Here is a 7,201-nt window from a genome sequence, read left to right on the forward strand (position 1 = left end):
GCTGCAGTTCAGTTAGTTGTAGCATTTGAGCGACTGTTCATTGTAAGGGAAACCAGTGGGAAATTTCATATACAGGCAGGGTTGCCAGACGTCCTGGATTTCCCACCATTGTTCTGGATTTTAATGGTACGTTCTGTGTCCTGGATTGGATTACATTAGTCTCGGAATGTCAAAAAGATTGGAAAAAATACAATTATTTTTTTATACATCTTGATTACTCCACATATGCAGAACACATCACAAATGCCAACCACACCTAGACATCAACACAGACATGGAAATCCTACACATCCAACCAAAAAGCCAGAAACTCAACACACTAGAACAATATGAAATATACAGACACACAAAAACACACCCTAATTAAATTCTCAACACACAGATCAATTTCAGAACACACACACTCTTTGACTCCGCTTTACACCACATGAATACACCCTCACAGGCAAGGCTGGGCAAAATACTGATATTCCAAGTATTTCAAATACAAATACAAAATGCTTCAAAGAATAGTATTTGAAATACAAATACAAAATACTTTTAAAAAATTAACCAAAATACATTTTTTTTCAAATACTGCCCAGCCCTGCTCACAGGAAACAGAACAAGTGGCGCCAAGACCAACAACGACCAGTTCTGAAGATGACCCAAAATAGGTCGAAACATGTAAACAAGGTACGGTAGAATTTAACACAAGAAAGTCTTATCATGCATATTTTTTTTTGTTAATTTCCATAAAATTATTTTTAAAATTGCTTACTTCTTTTCTCCCCCCCCCCCAAGACCATGTCTAACTTATGTTTAATGTCGTCAACGCCCTCTGACGTCTCCTATCCAGTTATAATGAAATAAAAACTATGCTACTATAAAATGGATTATATATTATACAGTACCGAGCGGGCTAGCGGTGTGGTAGAGGGCTGGCCTCGCATTCGGGAGGTCCGGGGTTCAATCCCAGGGGCCGGCAATCCTAACTGAGGTTTTCCATGGTTTCCTCAGTTATTTCCAGGCAAATGCCGGGATTGTACCTCTTGAAAGTCCGGCCATGGACGGCGATCCTTCCCTTAATCCTTTCATATATGTGAGTGAATGCTGTGTAATGTCTTAAATGTTTGTGTTGTATCAGAGGTGGCCCTGGCACTGAGCTGATCCCTCATCCGGGGAGGCCCTCCTTGTCCTTGTGTGGTCAAAAAAGTATGTATGTGATCCATAGATTAATTCCTCTCCCGACAGGTCGCGGCCCTGTAAGGCCCGGGTGGCGTGGGTCGTGTAAATGTACCTGAAAGGGAGAGGTTAAACTAAGAGAAAGAAGAAGAAGAAGAAGATATTATACAGTTTCTTTATCATTTACTCTCTTTGGAAGTTGATTTATTATTGATAGGATTTAAACATTCATTTTTTTTCCTGTATAGATCAGGCTGTAATATGACATTATTTTTCCAGACTTTAACAATAATTCAAAGGAAATTTCATAATCTAGCAAAAATGAATCAAAATTAAAAGTTTAGCCCCTAGGCTATATAATTACTCGAAATACATTAAAACGAATAAAATCAGTTGTATTAAAAAATCGAATTAATGCAAATGTGTAGTCAAGTTAAAGATACGCAGTATCATCACTTGTCCTGGATTCCTGCCGAGAGAATCTGGCAACCCTGTATGATACAGTGTGTCTCAAAAACAGACCAACAAATTATTTGTAATAGTAGCCTTAGAGTAATGGAAAAAATATCAGTGAAGACCCACAGCAGTCCTATTTAAAATATTTTTCAGTTTATCATTATGTGAATTTGTTGAAGTCCAGTCCCAGTAATAACATCATTACAAAGATATACGAAATATGTCGGTCTGGTTGGCTCAGTTGGTATAGCGCTGGCCTTCTATGCCCTAGGTTGCGGGTTCGATCCCGGGCTAGGTCGATGGCATTTAAGTGTGCTTAAATGCGACAGGGTCATGTCAGTAGATTTACTGGCATGTAAAAGAACTCCTGCGGGACAAAATTCCGGCACACCGGCGACGCTGATATAACCTCGGCAGTTGCGAGCGTCGTTAAATAAAACGAAATATGAAAGGCCGAAAGAAGTGACACGATAAGTTTATATGCTATTTGTAACAGACATTACCGATGTTTGTTTCTTTTCGCTCAAACGGTTTTCACTTTTTAATAGGTAATTATGCAAACTCAGTATAACTCAAGAGTGATTAGGCAGTGTATGGAGAGAACTGTTCTCCGATTCCGCGGCGAGTTGGAAGTTGATCAGTTCGATGTCGGGTGCTATACATATAATTTTTTGGTTATTTAACGACGATGTATCAACTATTGGATTATTTAGCGTCGATAGAATTGGTAATGGCGAGATGAGGCGGAGATTCGCCATAGATTATCTGATATTCGCCTTACGGTTGGGGAAAACCTCGGGAAAAAAAACAACAAACATGCTACCGCCTGAGTTACGCCGATGGCTACGTATGATGTTCACAAACACACTTCCTAATCACAAATCATTTTATTTGATGTCTCAAGAACTATTGGAGTTAGAAGATCGAAAACTTTTGCTGCTTTTGTGTGTTTTTTAAGGAACATTTCAGAAAATTGTGTCTGTTTATTTGTAGACACCCTGTGTAAGGGGTTAGCTGATTTTCTGTAACTTAAAATTTTTGCGTGAATAATAATAATAATAATAATAATAATAATAATAATATTATTATTATCATTATTATTTCGCTGGGATAATGATTATGAATCTCGCCTTGCATTCGGAAGATCCGGGGTTCGATACCGAGGATCGGTTATCCTGACTTGGGGGTTTCCTAAGTAATAATAATGCAAAGGACCTTTTTAATCCTCTTAGTGAAGCAGTTCTCGTAAGAGCTTACATGCGTTTTTTTTTTTTTTTTCAAAATAGTGATCTAAGTGTGCGTGTATATAATCTATTAGTCTCGTAGCTGCATACAAGTGCTTTTATAACTTCCTTCATTGTTATAGTTCTAGGTGTTATACCTAACAAGAACCAAAGCTCAATTAACTCAAGCGAAAGGGGCTGTCCTTGATATATTTAGGCCGTGTCTCAAAGCTACATTTTCAGGTGAAGTGAACTAGATTGTTGACTAAATAGCCGGATGTGACGTCAGAAGTTATGATCCAAAGCTACATAGTGCATAGCAATCAAGTCCGTAGTAGCTAGTAAACGAAAATGCTTGCTTGATTGTTACTTGGTCACTAAACAAACATGGATACCTCATCAGCAGAGAAAGGATTTATATGTAAATACATATTTACTTATAAAGCTAATATAATTTATATTTTGCATTATCTTTATGTTTCACAATGTGTAGGGTTGAAAAATCCTACTTTTATTTTCCATATTTTTCCATATTTTAGAGTTTAGTACATATTTTCGTTAATTTCCATATATTTTCCATATTTCATATAAAACAGTCCATATTATATTAGGTTTAACAATAAAACAAAACAAAATTCCATTAACTTTTAAAAATACATTTCAACAATAGAGATTTAAACACATGTTCAGTAATCCCTTTAACATCAGAGTTATTTGAAAATTAGCAGTCCTATCAACAATGGGAAAGTAAGTTACAAAACTGTATTAATTTAATTTAAAATTTTTAACAGACTTCAGTTGTGCAGCTCAACAGTTAAATGCCAGTCAGAGTACACATAGGTTCAGTTTTGTAAATCATACTATAAAGACGGTAAATATGCCAAAAGTACGTCATTCAGTCAATTTAAAATCAAAACTAACAAGTTACATTTCAGAATTTAAAGAAGATGGTTTATCAACTGACAATAAAATATTATTTTGTAATTTGTGTCAGTGTGCAGTATCATCTACACAAAAGTTCCTGGTGCAACAACACATTACAACTAGTAAACATCAGGCCAACAAACAACTAAATTCCAAGCAGAGACAATTGTTTTTAACACAACCAACAACATCGAATGTAAGATCTGAGTTTAACATCGACCTGTGCCGTTCTCTCATCTCTGCTGATATTCCTCTCTACAAACTAAAGAATAAGGTCTTCAGGGAATTCCTTGAAAAATATACTCAACATACAATCCCGGATGAGTCAACACTTAGGAAGACGTATGCTCCATCCATCTACGATGAGACAATACAGAAGATAAGAGATGAAATTAAAGATAGTTCAATTTGGGTTTCCATTGATGAGACTCCCGACAAAGAAGGTAGACTTGTTGGTAATGTAGTTATCGGTTTGTTAAGTGAACAATATTCTGAACGAATTCTTTTACATTGTGATGTTCTAGAAAAGTGCAATAACAAAACTATAGTTAAACTGTTCAACGAAGCTATGGGTATCCTGTGGCCAAAGGGTATTATGTACGATAATGTGTTATTCTTTATTAGCGATGCTGCCCCTTATATGGTCAAAGCTGGACAAGCATTATCTGTTGTATATCCTAAATTGACTCATTTTACTTGTGTGGCGCATGCATTTCATCGTGTGGCAGAAGTGGTCAGAGACAATTTCCCTAAAGTAGATTTGTTGATTTCATCAGTGAAAAAAGTATTTCTCAAAGCTCCCAGTAGAGTTAACGTGTTGAAAGAAATGTACCCTGAAATTCCATTGCCACCAAAGCCAATTTTAACTAGATGGGGTACATGGCTAGAAGCAGTTGAATATTATGCCGAACATATAGACTCTATTAACAATGTTCTCCTTGCATTGGACTCTGAAGATGCAGTCTCAATTGATACTGCGAAAACAGTTACCTGTGACATAAGTGTGAAGAATCACTTAGCTCACATTCAGCATACATTTTCATGCATCATAAAAACGCTCAAAAGTCTCCAAAATAGGCACCTTTCACTATCTGAAAGTTTTGAAATTATAAATAGTACTGTGGAACAACTGAATCGTGGTAGAGGTAAAGTTGCAGATGCAGTAAGAGCTAAGGTGGACACTGTACTTTCAAAAAACCCTGGATATGAAGAACTACAAAAGGTTGTTGCTGTGATGAGTGGTGAATCAACAGTGAAGATTAACCTGGACTTATCCCCAGCAGACATTGTGAAATTGAATTATGTACCAGTTACTTCTTGTGACGTCGAACGCTCTTTTAGTCAGTATAAATCTATCCTCAGAGACAATAGAAGAAGATTCACTTTTCAGCACTTGAAAGAAATGTTTGTAACCTATTGTTATGGTAACAGACAATAAAAATTGTGTTTTGTTGAAACTACATTGGAAGATAAGGTACGTTCATTATATTTTTTGTTTAGTTTGATTAAAATGTACCAATATTTAACGTACATAGTCATTTTTTTATAATTTTAAGTCCATATTTAATTCCATATTTTGGTAAAAATCCATATTTAATTCCATATTTTGGTAAAAATAACTACATATATATTTACATATTTCATATATTTTTAGTCCATATAAATCCGTTCCCTGCTCATCAGCAAATGGGGTTATGAAATCTGAAAATGCTTTAGAAGTGAAATAATGTAAATATAATGCAGAATAACACGTTAACTTTGAACACTGACATTGTTAGTACCTTCTGTACAATGTTTTAAACATTATTGTAGTATATTAAGCCCTTATCTTTTCCACATAACTCGTAATGAAACTGCATTAGGACACTGCCTTCTTAATTTAGTGCTGCACCGTGATGTCATGGTTTTTAGAAAAATAGTCAATGAAGAAGGCCATGTTTCAAGCTTACATGTCCAAAGCTCCCTAGTGTGTAGTTTACAAGTCACCTATACTAAAAGCCAGGTTATGAACCGACTAAACCGGAAGCAACGCTCTGTTGCTCTCTTTCTGAGCTCTATTGCCACATAGTGGCGCGAGATTCAAAGCGTGTTCAGCGTTTGTCACCGATATGTTTAAAATAGCTACTGTATATAGTTCTCGATAACACTATCCACAATATTAGTAATTAAAATTACTGTTTTTAAGAAAGCACGAGCTAATGACGCTGGTACGAAATGCGACTCGTAATGCACGTGGTACTGCAAATGAACTGGCTACACTGTCTCCGTGATTCCGTTGCCAGATTTTCGTTAGCAGACGACATTTTCACGCGAGGTCCAATGAAAAGCTCCGTTCTCGTTCTCCCCTCCAATCCCCACACTCAACGTGTCATCACTGCACAGGCTACCCCTCTAACCCGCACTTTCCTCTCGCCATTCCAACTACTTCCTGTTTCGTCGGTTCATAACCTGGCTTTTAGTATAGTTGCTAGTCACTAGTGTGTAGTATGGACTTGAGCTTTGAGACACAGCCTAAATAAGAGAAATAATATACGAACTCTAATGCTGCATTTAAATGAAAAGTAACTAGCAATGATATATGGTCGTTGACCATGTGTTCCTACCTCAAGTTGCTTGTCTAGAACTCATCTATATTCAGTGAATACAATGCGGCATTGTTTATTAACACCGTGTATGTCGGTAACAATGAGTCACAAAGAAAGCTCCTTACATAATGTAATTTTTTATATGAAATTACATCGAAAATAAAATAACACTACCCCGAATTTCTCTTCCATAGGCCTTGGTTGTCACGTGAAGTATATGTGAGCTAATTTTTCTAATTTTAACCATGCCCAAAATTTCATTTCCCTCAGTTCAGGGTCTTAGGGCTATTTTGAATATTAAAGTATAAAACGCTGCTCAATAATAATAATAATAATAATAATAATAATAATAATAATAATAATAATATGTTGAATGTAAAAGCTACTACGATTATATTCAAACTTCATTTGTTTTTCCAGTAATATGTTGCTGGTTGCTAAGCAACAAGATGCACGTAGAGTATTACAGAAATGATAACGGACGTTTTCCGGAATAGATGCCCACTTATTATTATTATTATTATTAATTGTAATTTATTATTAATTGTATTTATTATTAATTGTCATTATTGAGTGTAATTCAATCGCACTTTTTAGAGAGGGACTAAGTCAAAGTTCGTCATTTTTATTTTTACTGATAAAATGATTAATACTTCCAAGATTCATTGATTGGCAAAGAAAGGAACTTAATCAAACTTTTCCCTGTATTTCTAACATCAAGTTGATGTTTATAGCATGGCACTGGTGCACTGGAATTTATTCATGAAAATAAGTTTTTTTTTCTCTCCTGAAGAGTAGCAAATTTTGACTTAGTTCCTTTTTAAAAAGTGCAATTCAATAATTAGTTAC

General features: G+C 35.6%; 1 protein-coding gene across 1 annotated transcript in view; it reads left to right on the top strand.

Annotated features, from left to right (window-relative positions):
• The window catches only part of LOC138712395 (uncharacterized), a 94,305-nt gene that overhangs the window by 57,618 nt on the left and 29,486 nt on the right, over nt 1-7,201 (top strand). The window lies entirely within an intron of this gene.

This window comes from Periplaneta americana, chromosome 2, assembly GCF_040183065.1.
Source record: "Periplaneta americana isolate PAMFEO1 chromosome 2, P.americana_PAMFEO1_priV1, whole genome shotgun sequence".
NCBI lineage: Eukaryota > Metazoa > Arthropoda > Insecta > Blattodea > Blattidae > Periplaneta > Periplaneta americana.